Source organism: Taudactylus pleione, unplaced genomic scaffold, assembly GCF_031769625.1.
Source record: "Taudactylus pleione unplaced genomic scaffold, aTauple2 ptg000305l, whole genome shotgun sequence".
Classification (NCBI taxonomy): Eukaryota; Metazoa; Chordata; class Amphibia; order Anura; family Myobatrachidae; genus Taudactylus; species Taudactylus pleione.
In genome coordinates, this window is record NW_028284706.1 from 11,256,757 (window position 1) to 11,272,769 (window position 16,013).

Consider the following 16,013-nt stretch of genomic DNA (forward strand, 5'->3'; position numbering starts at 1 on the left):
CTTCATGAAAATAGGCTGCTATTAAAGATCACAGAATTAAATGAGGTATTACTGTACCAGAAAGTGCAACTGAATAAGTATAAATGCATAAACGACTTACACTTTTAATCGCATGAAAGCATTCCACATAAGAACAATATATAACAGTGTATGTGTGGCATATAAATAGAAAGGTTTAGTTTTTCACGTGTAACCAATGAATACATTCCACTGAGACTTGGGGGTCTATGTACTAAGCCTTGGAGAGAAAGTGGATGGAGATAAAGTAACAACCAATCAGCTCATAACTGTCACCTTACAGGCTGTGTTTGAAAAATGACAGCAGCTGATTGGTCTCTCTCCAAGGTTTAGTACGGAGACCCCTCTATCACTTAAGGGGCATTTATATTTACTTGTATTACCCACAAACATGTCCAACTTTACAGGTTAATAAGTGTAAGGGTCGAAATGTATCAAACTTTGGTGAAAGATAAAGTACCAACCAATCAGCTTCTGTCATTTACAGGCTGTGCTAAAAAACATCAATTAGAAGCTGACTGGTTGGTACTTTATCTCACTCCGAAGGCTTGATACATCTCCCTGTTAAACTGAAAGAAAAATAAAAAGTAAATATATAACTCCTATATCTAAAAATATATATTTATAATGATTAACAGGACATACAACAGATTAAACTTATCTAAGTGATCATTTATAAAAATAAATTTAAAGGGGCAATTCAATAGACCGCAGTAACTTACTGCGGGCTAATTAATCCCCCAGGACTATTTAATTAGCCGCGAAGGCAGCCCGCAGTTATCTAAAAGAAATCCTCAATAAACAGCCTGTTTTCGTGTGCGCGACCATGTTAACCCATAGGTGGGGGTGGAAATGATAACAGGCAGATCCACCTGAAGCAAAACATTTGGAGACTCTCAATTAAATACACATGAACAATGTAATTCTTTAATGGTCGCACATCCTTTAGCTGGACACATAAAACTACTACTCTGCAGCACAAAGTGCCAATTGAATGTTTTGATGAGTATCAAGAAAAGATATTGTAAGACCCAGACTCTTGCTACATGAAGATGACAGCTGTGCAATTGTAGAGGGATTCCTGCAAGAAGCTTAAAGAAAAAGAAATCTTTGTTAAGTGTCATAGGCCAGCTGATAGAAATAAAAGAAAAAAGGGTTTACCATATGGGACGCTGGAAGCTCTTTTCCTGCTGCAGCATTACAAGAAGACAAGGTCAATAAACCATTGATATTCGAGAGGAGTTAAAAGAGAATTTCTGCACCAGCTGGCCACATAAAGGAGACAGAGTCACTCCCTGGGCCTCCGGGCTAATAAACACAAATAGCTCTACAGCAATCACCTGTGACCTCATATGCATCTATTATGCTACACAGGTTTTGTGCAACACTTTATACGTGAAGAAAACAAAGTAATAGCCAAGAAAAGAAAAAAAGAATAAAAAATATTTCAGCCTGTACCCCATACAAAGCTCAACAAGGAAATATAATCAATTCTTTCTGACACTGGATGCTGGTGTATTTCACAGGGCAACACAAACTTTTATAAAGAATAAAAGAAAAATTGATTGTTCAGTCTTATCCATCTTGTATGCTGCTTTACATTTTATCCTTGCATTGTTTATCTTGTACATTGTAGCCTATGTGGTGCACCTAAGATTGCTGCATCACTTGGTACACTTGAGGGTAGCATTAACAATGCATGGCTCTGATGATTTGGTAAGGAACTTGTATCCTGAATTAGAATTCTGTAGCTTCCCCAATAAGTGTCATTGCTTCCAGGCACTGCCTATTCCGACAAAAGTAATCCTATGTAGCGCAACCCAAGAAATCTGGTACTCGTGTGCAAATGAACTGTGCTTCGATTGATTCTGTAAGGATTGTGTATGTTGCCTAGTTATTCTGTAGTCCCTCATTATGAATCTACTCTTTCAGCCATTTCTTAATTCTTCCCAATGTAACCTATACAGTGCCACCAAGATGGCTGCCATGCCTGGTACCTCCGTGGTTGAAAGAAAAATCCTTAGAACTGATGCTCCAAAAGACTGTCTCATCTCCATCATATTCATAGTTTCTGAATTTTCTGCAAATCTAAACCTCTGTATTATGTTCATGATTTCTGTAAAGCACCTTGAGTCCTTTTGGAGAAAAGCATTATATAAAAAAATTATTATTATTAGAATTATTATTACCCGGACATTTCACTGCAGCGTGTGCAGTATGGTGAATCCACAGAGCAAATGCCATTTTTAATGTAACTTCTATTATGTGCACAAACGGTTATGGCAGGCTAGGAGAATACATGTGCCTAGTTCTGTAACTACATCCAAAAGGTCCTCTATTATTGTTTTTTGTTTTATTAGACATTCCTTCCCACAGAACCTAAACAATGTTTCCACAGAACATCGTTTAGAAGACATTTCAGCCATCATGCTTTGCAGGCTCCAAGTGTGGCTTTCTCCAACATATACAGCAGTAGAGTCAGAACAGCGCAGTCTGTCAGCTACTGGGCCAGCTTCCTCTATACATCACAGCTCTCATGGGCTGGAAGAAGTCTGTCTGGTGTACACACACAGGTTAGTATACTTTATCAACATTCATAATGTTATCATGGTCGTAGTGTCGACATTATGTTGACACTGAAGAAATGTCAGCAAGATTAGAATGTCAACAAAACATTCCTGGTGGTCTAGTACAGACTTACCCGGTTCAGTGGGTCCAGAGACTTCAGATGTGTCTTCTGGGTTCAGCAGTCAGCCGATGGTGACTTCCCTGCAGTGCTTCCAGCACTGTATATTGCTAACCGATAAACCTCCCCCTAGTGTCTAACCCTAATCTCCCCTATTGCAGTCTAACTGCAACTCTCCTCCTAGTGCCTAGCCCTCCCCCTCCCATAGCCTAACCATCCATTGCAGCAGTCTCTCTCCAGTCGTGCAGAATTTAGACAATTCACATGTCAAATTCCGCAGATGTCGACATTTCAAAAATGTCAACTTCGTGGTGTCAACATTAATTGTAAACGTAATGACTGGATCACCACGCACGCACACACACACACACACATATATATATATACATATACATATACACACACACATATATATATATATATATATATATATTTATATTATTCTCATATATAGACATCTCATATATAGACATCTCCAAAACAGCAGGTCTTGTGGGGTGTTTCCAGTGTGCAGAGATTAGTACCTACCAATAGTCAAAAGTGGTCCAAGGAAGTACAACCAGTGACAGGGTAATGGGTGCCCACAGTTCACTGATGCCCATGGGGAGCAAAGGCTAGCACAGTGCATTGCAGCTTGCTGCGCACAGGGCTGCGTCGCTGTAGACCGATCAGAGTGCCCCATGTAGGCGCCGAAAGAGTCTACAAGGGGCACATGAGCGTCAGAACTGGACCATGGATCAATGATAGGGAATGGTGTTATCTACTAGCAATTAAAGTATTTAATAGTATTTAGAAAACAAACCGATGAGCTGTGTTTTCAGGAAACATCTAAAGTTTTTGAAGTTTGAAGCTAGTCTGACTGCCAATGGAGGTGCAATTACCGAAAAGGCATTAGGAGATGAATAAGTGGGCCTGTGTGCACGTGGGGAGAATGGGAAACCCCACAACTTTGTGTCACTCTGGATAGTGTGTAAACGTTATGCTGAGCAAGAAGACAATGATTACTAGTAAAAGATGTTTCAGTTTCATACAGTGCAAAGATTTAAGGGTGTCCATCAGATATCTCCCATCAGGTGGTTAGCAGGACGTTAGAAGATTAGGTAGGTACAATGTATACCTGGAGTTCAAGGAGTTCAGAAGCAAAATGAAAGTAAGATATAATGCAACAGCTTATGGAAGAGAATCACCAAGACCTGGCACGTTAGCATGAGGGTCAATTCATGCTTAAAAGAAGATGGAAAAATTCCAGCTAAGCAAGAAAGATTAAAGATTTCAATAAAATGGTGAATCGGATCTAATAAGAGTGAACAGATGTGAGGGAATAGGATCAAGACAGCAGTAAGAGAAGAAGTGCAAGACCAATCATTGGTCACAGGATCAAATATGGAGGGTTTATGAGGAGTTTTCTGAGCATCGACTAAAGTGTTCTGGCAGATTATGATAGAATCTTTGGACAGATGGTGTCTATTGCCTCACGTTCATGAATGTTTGATGAATGTTGGGTGACTGTACTGTTGGGCTAAGGAGAGATTTGATGGTACTAAACAGGAGTTTAGGATTACTAGACACAAGAAAATTAGACTATAAAGTAGGTCAGCTTTTCTTTGTTAAGGTTATAAGTGTAGGATCAGAGAATACATTTAAAGTGAAGCATATATGCAGAGGCACAAGACTTCCTCCAGTGTCATTCAGCAGACTTCTTTGGAGGTGTGTATTTGTTTGGCATACCCAAATTATCATTGGCAATGCTAAGAGCTGAGAATAAAATGGGCTGCTTGGTGTAAGGAAGATGTGTTTGGTTACAGTATTCTAGGGTTAGCTTAGGACATGAGGATAAATATAGCCCAGTTTATGTTTTAAAAATGTCAGTGAGTTACTGAATCAGATTATAATTATATTAAAAGGTACAGAGGTCAGTCTCAGATGAGAAGAGGTTGTATCATTTGAAAAAATTGGTGATCTAAGACAGGAGAGGGAGGATTTTCAAACAGAACAAAACCGAGTGAGGATTACATTAAGACTTGTCATGTTTAGGTTTCAACAAATTAGTGAAATTTGTAAGTGTAAAGATGTACAGTAAGTCTGAAGCAGATGAAGAAAGTCTGCCATCTATGGCATGTTATGGTGACCTGTAATAAGGCTGGTTACCTAACATGATAGGAAACCGGGGAGCCAAACAGAAAATAGTCTAGTCTGATGTGATAAGGCAAAATGATGGAAAATGAAAGCAACACACAAAGAAAAGATGTTATCGATTGTGAGAGTGTGGACTTCAAAAGCTGGGAAGGTGAAACTCTTTGGATGTATGAAGCCTTGGAAAGAGGTACATTGGAGAAATTGCCCAAAGCAACTAAACAGCTTCTGTCATTTATCCATTTATCTAGAAGAGTCGATGACATGGCAGAAGCTATCTGGCTGATTTGGGGAACTTCTCCACTTTCTCTCTCTTTAAGGCTTCATACACCTCCCCCAGAGAGTGGAATGGGGGAATAATCTGAAGAGTGATAAGTGAACCACATGCAATAGATAGGCGACTATAACTGCCCGGGTAAAAGACATTAGATCAGAATGTGATATAGACAGAGCAACTTGGCCCAAACCACTCTGAAATTATAACCCTTCAAACTGGGTACTCGCTATACAATTTTTCCAAATAATGCTAACAAGTAGATCGATTCAGATCGGCCAAAACGATCCTTAAAAAAGATATACAGGGTTCGTACTTCCCGATAATCATTTTGTTACAAATTATCCTTTTGATTCTAAATCGTCTAATATAGTGTCTCCATGCAGACTGTCAGATAATCATGCTAATTAATTATAATGCTACACTTGACGGACAGTACAGGAAGATAAAATAAGAGTTATGGTAGACTTACCATTGATAACTCTTTTTCTTCGAAGTCCATAGGGTCCACAGGGATACCATGGGGATAATGTGGTTGGAGTGATCCAGGCACCAAACAGTTAGGCCTATTTCACACATGCCGGTTTTCCCCATCCGGCAAAAAAACGGTAATTTTTTTGCAGGGTGTTAAATTTAATGATGCATGGAAGCAGGTGGGTTCTTTCACAAGTCACAGGCACAGCAGGGTCGCCGTGTAACAGCTGGGAGTATGCACTGAGCAGGACTTCTGCCGCGCCATGTCTGTGCCATCCAAGCAAGGCAGTGGAGTATATTCCCTTACACACACACCGGCTGGCTTGTACTGCAGCTGCTGCGCATGCTCAGTAGATGAAGGGGGAAAAAAAAATACATTAAAAACGGCTCAGAGCCGTGTGAAAAGCACAGAGTGCCTGAAACAAAAACGGCCAGCTTCTGCCTGTGTCTTGGCCGCCCGGCCAAAACCGGCACGTGTGAAATAGCCCTTAAGCTTTCAGCTCCCAAGATGCCTCATGTCTTCCTCCACATGTACCCTGCACCGGCCACAGGCATTCAGTTCTGTAAACAAGCCAAGCAGTAGAAGGAAAGAGGAGAAGGAAGAACAATCATACACAAGAAACACTTTCAGAAATGACAGAATCCGTGACCGAAAGAAAAAGTACCCAATGCAGCCAGGTGCATCAGGGGGTGCCCTATGGACAACGAAGAAAAAAAGTTATCAATGGTAAGTCTACCATAACTCTGATTTTCTGCTACAGGGTCCATAGGGACCCAACAGGGATACCATGGGGAGATCCTAAAGCAGTTCCCCTAAGGGTGGGAGACACTCCTGAGCAGAAAGGAGAACTCATCGTCCAAAGGAAGCATCCTGAGAGGCAAAAGTATCAAAGGCATAAAACCTAAGAAAGGTGTGGACAGAAGACCACATGGCTGTCGTGCACAATTATTGATCAGAGGCACCACGACTAAATGCCTACGATGGCCCACAGAGCGGGTAGAATGTGTTGTTTCCGTGTTTGGGACAGGGAGATCGTCCTGTGTGTACACCTAAGAGATAGTCATATGTAACCATCGAGCCAGAGTCAGTTTGTTAGCTGGCTATTCTCGTCTGTGAAAACCATATAGCACAAAAAGAACATCTGATTTTCTAACAGAGTTTGTATGCTCCACATATATACTGAGAGCACGAACAACATCCAGGGTGGCTTCACCTACAGAAAGGTCTGAAGCCTGAAAGGCTGGAACCACAATCTCTTCAGTCACATGAAAACGGGACACTACCTTAGGAAGGTAACCCTCCCTTGTATGGAGAACAGCTCTATCTTTGTGAAAATAAAAAATGGGGAGCGACAAGAAAGAACTGCCAAATCAGAGACTCTCCATGCAGAAGAGATAGCGAGGAGAAAAGGTGTCTTCGCTGTCAACCATTTCAAATGAACAGAGTCCAGAGGAGCTTGTAGCCCCTTGAGAACCAAAGTCAAATCCCACTGTGCTACCGGTGGGACAAAAGGGAGGCTGAACTCCTAGAACCCTCTGAAAAAAAATTCTAACATCCAGCAAAGAGGCAATCTTTCTCTGGAACCAAACTGACAGTGCAGAAACCTGCACTCTCAGGGTGGCCAGGTGGAGACCAAGGTCTAATCAGCCTGGAGAAAAGCAAGTACTTGGAAACCCTAAAAACCTTAGGGTCATACTTTCTGTGGGAACACCATTTACCAAAGGAATGCCAAACTCTGTAATAGATGCGGGCAGAGGAATGTTTTTGTGTCCTAATCATTGTTTAAATCACAGAGCTGGAGAAACCTTTGGCTCTTAAGATGGTAGACTCAAATGTCATGCCGTCAAAGACAGACGGGGTAAGTCCAGATGTAGGCAGGGACCCTGCGCTAACAGATCCGGCCATAGAGGAAGAGGAAACGGAATGTCTATGGATAGATTCCGTATGTCTGTGAACCAATGACGTCTGGGCCAAGCTGGAGCCACTAATATTACAGTTCTGCCTTCCTGCTTGAATTTCCCGGGGATCCTTGGGAGGAGGGAAATAGGAGGAAAGAGATATGCCAGTTTGAAGTCCCATCTTACTGCCAGTGCATCCACTAAGGCAGCTGAGGTGTCTCTGGTCCTGGACCTGAGGACCTTGTGGTTGAGACGTGATGCCATGAGGTCTATGTCCGGTAGGCCCCATTTCTTCACTAGAAGCAGAAAAAACCCCGGGTGGAGAGCCCACGTGCATGTCCTGACAACTTAGAAAGTCCGCTTGCCAGTTGAGGACTCCTGGGATGAATATTGCAGAGATAGCCGAAAGATGACATTCTGCCCAGATCCGTTTGTCACTTCCCTCATGGCTGCGTGAATTTGTGTGCCTCATTGATGATTGAGATAGGCTACCCTGGTCACGTTGTTAGACTGGATCTGGACCAGCCTGCCCTGGAGTAAGTCCTGTGCCATGATAAGTGCTCTGTATACTGCTCAAAGATCCAGAATGTTTATGGGCAGATGACTTTCCTGATTTGTCCATCTTCCCTGAAAGGTGTGATGACCTGTCACTACCCCCCCCATCCGCGAAGACTGGTGTCCGTGGTAAGAAGTACCCAATTTGGAATCCAGAATGGGCGCCCTTTGTCTAGATGATCCTTTTGTAGTCACAAGAGAGAGAGAGATGAACCTCCAGAGTGAGAAGGATCCTCCGGGACTTTATTAGATGATACTGTCCGTAACACTGGGAGAGAATCAAATTTTACAGAGACCTGGAGTGGAACGGAGCACATTCCTCCATGTCGAGGGTAGATACCATTGACCCCTGGACCTGCATTGCTGATGGAATGGATACCCTTCGATTGCGTAGCATTTTGCGAATTCGCAATGATAGGGCCGCAATCTTGTCCTCTGGCAGAAACACCCTTTGTGCCTGAGAATTCAGAAATGCCCCAGGATGTACCATCCACTGTGTTGGAGAAAGAGAGGATTTCTTCCAATTGATGATCCAGCTGTGCATCTGTAGACAGGCCATGTTCAGTTGGAGATGGTGTTGCAGAACAGCTGGAGACTGTGCCAATATCAGAAGGTCGTCCAGATATGAAAGTATTCTGATTCCCTGACACCTGAGGTAGGCCGTCATAACTGCCATTATTTTGGTGAAGACCTGAGGGGCCGATAGAAAAAAGGGCAATGCCTGAAATTGGTAATGTTGTTGCAGGACTGCAAACCGTAAAAATTGTTGGTGGGGTGGCATAATAGGCACATGCAGACACGCATCCTGAAAGTCCAGGGAAGCCATAAAATCCCAAGGTTCTCCATACGGAACTTTTGTACATGGATGAACTTGTTGAGGGTTTTCAAATTTAGAATAGGGCGATGAGACCCATTCGGTTTCTGAACCAAAAATAGATTGGAATAATATCCCCTGCCTTGTTGACCCACAGGAACCAGGATTATCGCCCTGGCCCGCAGCAGGGAGTAAATAGCCTCCTGGAGGGCCAAGGCCCTGATAGAATCTGATGGAAGAGTTGTGGAAAAAACTTCTGGGGAGGATGCCTCCGGAAAGTGAGAGCATACCCATTTTGAAGCTGCCAGAGTAGCTATTATCTAATTCTGCTCCAAAAAGTATATTCCCAAAAAAAGTTAAAGATACAGAGCCTTCTTTGACCCTGTATCTGTTTTCTAGGACCTTAACCAAAGGGCCCTACGAGCAACAGCTGAAGCTGCCGATGCTTTAGAAGCCAGAAGCCCAGCATCTATTGCAGCTTCTCCAAAATAGGCGGCTGCTTCCCATATGTGGGAGATATAGATCAGCTGTTCTCTGGTAGCATTTGGTAGAGTATCTTCCAATGCCCCTGTCCATTCTTCAACAGCCTTGGCTATCCAAACCCCAGCCATAGCTGGTCGAGTATCAGCTCCAGATGATGAAAATACTGCTTTAAGACATGTTTCAATATTCCTATCTGTAGGATCTTTAAGAGAAGATGCTGACGGAATAGACAACGTAGCATTCCTGACTAAATGTGTCACATGAGCATCCACAAAAGGAGGGGGATTTCCCACTACATTCAGTAGCTGTGAAAGGATACATTGATGCTAATCTTTATGTAACAAGGAATAGATTATCTGGGTTACTACATGCCTCTTCCATAAGTTCAGTGAGCTGCTCAGCTTTAGGAAACGCAGTTTTTACCACCTTCTGATGATTAAATACTGGAGCCTTCTTTCTAGGAGCTGGTTCATCATTCTGTCTATTTAGGATTGATCTAACCGCCCTAACCAAAGAAGGAACATCCACTGTAGAAGGACAGTCCTCATCTCCCGAGCTAGACCCTGCAGAAGAACCCGGGGCATCATCTGATTCCTCCGATGATGCGTCTGAATCTATATGCTGAGCAGACTGATAAACAGATAACCTCTGCTCAGGCGCCTTAGTGACTACTGGTCTGTTCAAAACAGCTGACTGAGCCATACTCTGACTTCAGTGGGCATAAACATCCACCCAGGAAGGATGTATAGGAGGGGCAAACATAGCATGGTGCGGGAATCCCATACAATTAGGCAGTGTGGGAGTAGCCAAACAATCCGCTAGCTGCGTCATCACCTGAGACAAGGAGGACACCCAAGGTGGCTCCTGTACAGGGGCTGGTATACTGGACTGGTGAGGTGGCTCTTTATAAAGGATGGTTTGTGTGCTGTCTGTTATAAAGTCCTGAGGGGACAAGCTCGCCAGACATGAACCCAGCATGGGGGCCTCCGCCTCCTGTTTCCCTTTAACTTTTGACATATCAATTATAAATGTAACAATGCAATGTAATTTGACAGTCTTCACAAATAAAAAGTAAATGTGAAGTACCAAGGAAAACCTCCACACACCTGTACAGAAGGATGCGGAAAAAAACAGTGATAGTTATAACTGACAGTCAGAAAATAAAAGGCAGTATCAACACAGCAGCTAGCAAACAGTCACATACAATACATATATAATTAAGTTGCCAAAGACCCTGTATCAACTACTCAAACGCGAGGCTTGGTAGGATATAGAGCACTATATACCTGACCCTGGGGAGGGGTATACAGGGAGACTGACCCAAAACCTCCTGAGACCAAACCGCTTCAGCAGAGCACAGATAATGGACTGTGAGCATTCACATGCACGAGGAGGGTAGGAGGAGCAACCAAGATGCAGGAGAACCTTTGATGGATCTGCGTCTGTGTCGGGGGAGGAGCTGCCAGGGGAGAGCCAACCTTTTGCCGCACCAAACGAACAACTGAATGCCTGTGGCTGGGTATATGTGGTTTGGTGCCTGGATCACTCCAACCACATTATCCCTATGGTATCCCTGTGGATCCTGAAGAAGAAAGCACACAAATGCCCATTATGGTATTGCTATTGTATAGAAGCATTTTATATACCCAGCTGCTGCACTTTATTACCGATACTGTTGATTCTACCCTGGTTGTTATACTTTTAAGAAAGGATTGTGACTAAGTTGTCGCTGCCTAGGTAGCTACAGTGAGCTACCTGCGAGCTCAGTAGAGAAGACAGACAAGGGCATTATCAAAAGGAGCCGATGGACCAACGACTGGCTACTGAGAGAGTCCTTGTCCCATATGACCCTATTAAGCCAGATTTGAGAAAATAATACCGATGACTACAGTAATGTTGAGTGGATGGATGACCACACCTTTTAGAAGCTGCTACAACTGGTCACTCCCTACATAGAGAGGCAAGACACTTAATTAAGTAGAGTCATACCTGCAGAACAAGACTACCCTGCACTTCCTAGCTACTAGAAGGTCCCTGGCAGACTTCAAGTTCAGCACGCTCATCTTACTGCAAGCTCTGGGCATGATCATTCCGGAGACCTGCCAAGCCTTCAACCAGGTGCTTAAAGATCAATATTTATTGGTGAGGGCAAATTTGAACAAACAATACATTTTTATTTAAATATAAAAAAAACTCACTAAACTTTTAAAGTAAACCATTAAAACCTTAGCAAAATTTAGCATTTTCAAACTCTACAAAAACTATAAAACCTTTAATATCAATACATAAACATATAAGCTGAAAGGAAAAATAATAAAGACAAACGAGCAACAAAAAATTGGGTGAGAAGGAAAGACTGGTAGTACCTGAAACCCCCCTTAACCAGGAGAATCCCACTAGGTGGGCAATGTCTTATGAAATTTGTGCAGCAAGTGTCAATAAACCTCTCGTGCTGCATAGTAGTATTAACAAGCGTTATCTATGGATTCACCTCTGGGGCTGCACTCGCCATCAAAGACTTGGCAAAAATAGCTGTAGCCAGTGTTACTAGGCCAAATATGTATTTATATATAACTTTAGCTAAATTTTCCTCTAAAGTAAAGGCAAATAAGCAGGTTTTTAGATATAAGGAAGGTAAAGCAGGCAAAGTATGACAAATACAGCTTCACACCTGCTCCCAAAAGTAGGCCACCCTGAACAGCACCACAAAATATGCCAGAAGAAACAACCCACTTCACCACATTTAGGGCACCCAGACGTGCTCCAGAACCCCCAATACGAAATAGATTCTCTGGTTTGCAGCAGACTGAAGAATGTATAAATAAACCTGTTGAAATCTAGCACAGGCTGTAGTATCTTTGAGATTACCCAGCATGTAAGGCCACATCTCATCTAGTAGGACATGATGTTTTTTTTCTGCAGTCTCTTTCTACCATCCCAAAGGGGACTCAACCATAAGAGGAGGATCTTTAATTACAGACCTACAAGAGCTAGGAGAGTTGTCAAAAATGCCTTCGGAATGTTGAGCAACCAGTTCAGGCAGATTGACAAAATAGACTGGGTGATATTGGCCTGTGGTGGCCTGCACAATTTTTAAGGCGCAAAGTATCCTCTCTTCCTGTAACGAGCCGTCATAGCGTCCTGTTGGACTTCAGTGCATCAGACGGCTCTCGTGGGTTTGTTGCTAGGAGAAGAGGACGCTGGGCTGCTACTCCGTAGGTACTTCCTTTAGATTGCTCCGTCACCTCCGTCTTGCTCTGATTGCATCCTTTTCCTTTTTCTCCTCTGCTGGTTCTCTGCTCGGATGCCAGCTATAGCGTCTAGAGAGTGTCTTCCAGTTCCTGTGTGTGAAAATCACCCTTGTGTGTTTCTTCAATCCAGTGTGCCTTCCAGCAATAGCGGTAGCTCAGCCGCACTACAACATCTAAGTGGTTGCTGTTACCAACACGGTAGTCTCAGCCGCATTACAGTGTCAGAGTTGACGGTTGCTTCTCAGCTTCTACAGTCTCAGTCGCACTTCAGTGTCAGAGTGTATAATCTGTTACCAGAAATAGTGGCAGCTCAGCCACACTACATCATCTAAGAAGTAGCTGAAACTGAGACGGCAGTCTCAGTTACATTACAGTGTCAGAGTGGCCGTTTGCTTCTCAGCTTCTACAGTCTCAGTCACACTTCAGTGTCAGAGTGTATCATCTATCACCAGCAATAGCGCCAGTTTAGCCGCACAGCAGTGGCTGAGCGGATAACTGTTACCAACTTCATGGCAGTCGCTGCCATCAACGAGCAGCAATTAAGACTCTTGTTATTTTGACTTTTGATGCATCTTGCCAAGTACACATCAGTCCTCAAGGCTGCAACCAGCCAAGTACACATCAGCCTTCAAGGCTGCAACCAGCCAAGTACACATCAGCCCTCAAGGCTGCAACCAGAAAAGTACACATCAGCCTTCAAGGCTGCAACCAGCCAAGTACACATCAGCCTTCAAGGCTGCAACCAGAAAAGTACACATCAGCCTTCAAGGCTGCAACCAGAAAAGTACACATCAGCCTTCAAGACTGCCACACGATCAAATCCACACAACTGCCCAGTTCTCCTTCAGTGTAATGGGATTCTACTACCTCTTCTGTGTGAATCTCCCCAGAGATTCATAACACTTCCATGACCATCTGATTTGCATGTGTCCGTTGAGTGTCCTGAGAGACCGACACCAATGGTATTTTAATGGAGATGGTGCTGTGGAATGGAAAAATTACATGGTGGTTTCAAAACTTTTGTTGTATCATTACTATTTACCATGTCCATGAATGAGGTGTCATCCATGTACTCAACATTCTGTAACGAATAACTAGCTCCCACACTGCCATCCAAGGCCATTGAGCTCAGGGCTGGCCTCCTCTTGGTCATAAGTGAAGCTGAGCAGGTTATAGTACTACAGGGTAGGTACATAAACCTTGTCTTACACAACTGATTTTTTGAGGGCTGCACCTTGTTTAACTCTTTCGTAAAACACAGTGCTCATCCAATCTGGGGTAACATGAGGGTAATGGGGCTTGCTCAGAGTCAACAACTCCTGGATGGCCTATGCCCTCATCTGGTTATTAGAATAATCTGGGGACTTGCATTTCCAGAGACAGGTGTGTACGCGATATGCCTTGATAAACTCCCTCAGAAAATCCACTTTCTTCTAATATTAGGAGGAGGGAACAAAATAAACTGGTCAATATTGAGGTTGGTGTATACATTTTTCAGAGAGTAGCCAGTATGCTACTTTATCGTACTGAACTGGTTGTATTGGTGTGTGTTTAAGTAAAATAAAAAGTGCACTGCATAGATTACACCATGGGATCCACTACAAGAAATACTAACATGCCCCAGTTGTTATACACAGTCAAGTCACATTATTATGACCACCTCCTACATTTGACGTTAGCAGCGCATAGCTCATGAAGTATATAATGGGTATATAAGGTGTGCTATAGGCCGTCTGCACACATATCAGTCGTACCGGTATTGGGTAAAAGGGGTCATTTATCCGAGTTACAAAAAGGGATGATTATTGGCTTTCGGGCCAAGGGTGGCAGTATTTCTGAAAAAGCGCAGTTTGAGAGCTGTTCACGCGCTGCTGTGGTGAGGGTGTATTGTGGTTGGACAAATAGCACCATTGCGAATAACCGCCGTGGTGACTGCGGAGCATCACGTGCCATTAATGTTAGAGGTGAACGTCAGCTACGAATGTGCGTGAGGGCCAACCGACACACTACAGTGGAGCAGCTCACTGTCACTGGGGGCCACCAGACGGGTGTCTAAAATGACAGTTCAGCGAGCCCTGCTGCGTATGGTGCTCCAAAGCAAACGAATGGTCACTGCACCTATGCTAACGAAGGTGCATCGGTGGACAAGGCTTCAATTTCACGCCTGTGTTGTAATTGGACCTCCGCTTATTGGCAAAGGGTTGCCTTCTCCGATGAGTCATGTTTTCTGCTTCATCGAACCGATGGACATTGGCGTGTCAGACGAGAAACATCGGAGAATAAACACCCTGCAACCATTGTGGTCTGGGGAATGTTTTCATGGCATTCTCTGGGCCCACTCATCCATGTGGAAGGCACCCTCAACCGATTTGGTTATGAATCCATCCTTGCAGAGCACATACACCCACACATACTGATTGCTTCCCTGAGGCAGATGGGATCTTCCATCAATACAATGCAACATGTCACACGGCTAGAAATGTCCGATAGTGGTTGAACGAGCACGGCCAAAACTTCCAAGTACTTCCCTGTCCCCTTATTTCCCTGGACTTGAACCCAATTGAGCATATGTGGGACCACCTAGATCGTTGTGTTCACTCTATGGATACTCCACCATGCACCCTCCAGCGGCTGTGGGATGAACTGCAGTTAGCATGGTTCCAGATACCTGTGCCAACCTTCCAGCACCTTATTGAGTCACTCCAAGCCTGTCTAGCTGCTGTCCGTGCTGCACACGGCGGTTACTCTGGCTATTAGCTGGTGGTCATAATAATGTTACTCGACTGTGTAGATACTGCATATATTACACCATGGGATCCACTACAAGAAATACTAATGCCCCAGTTATTATAGACACTGCATAAATTACATCATGGGATCCACAAACTGCATACAGATGTGTCCTCATACACTGCTGCTGCAGTCGCGCCAACCTTCCCCTCCCTGCATGCCAGGTCCCTTACTACTCTGCTTGCAACAAGCTTTTTTTTGCATCTATTTCTACCTGATAATGCGTCTTAGTCACAATGTGATTCAACTAAGATGCACCAGGAGACTGCACTGATTAGCTAACTGTGAATATGAAGTGTCACAACGCATCAGCGGCAGTTTTTTTTCTACGCCAAGTACCATTATGCTTTGTATACATTATAGACTTGGTCGCACAAAAATATACAAGTGTCGCATATCAAATTAATCAGTGCAGTCTCCTGGTGCGTCGTAGTCACAGTACATAGCGACTAAGATGCATTTTTGGCCAAAAAAAAGACGCTCGGTGATAGTAGTAGCACAAGATCTGGTGGCTCACTCACGCCAGACATCTGGTGCCATATGGCTTTGATGTTTGAGGACACATCGGTAAACTACATCATGGGATCCACTACAAGATATGCTAACATGTCCTAGCTTTAGTTATTGGATATACAG

The 16,013-nt window shown here is 43.6% G+C and overlaps 1 protein-coding gene across 4 annotated transcripts in view; it reads right to left on the reverse strand.

Annotated features, from left to right (window-relative positions):
• Positions 1–16,013, reverse strand: part of CUEDC1 (CUE domain containing 1) — a 165,613-nt gene that overhangs the window by 129,182 nt on the left and 20,418 nt on the right. Inside the window, exon 1 of one of the 4 annotated variants that reach the window (XM_088442109.1) lies at positions 1,180–1,194. The exons of the other annotated variants lie outside the window; for them this stretch is intronic. The gene's annotated coding sequence lies outside the window, so the exon portion shown is untranslated. Of the gene's footprint in view, positions 1–1,179; positions 1,195–16,013 lie in introns of those variants that run through there. 4 annotated transcript variants of the gene reach the window in all.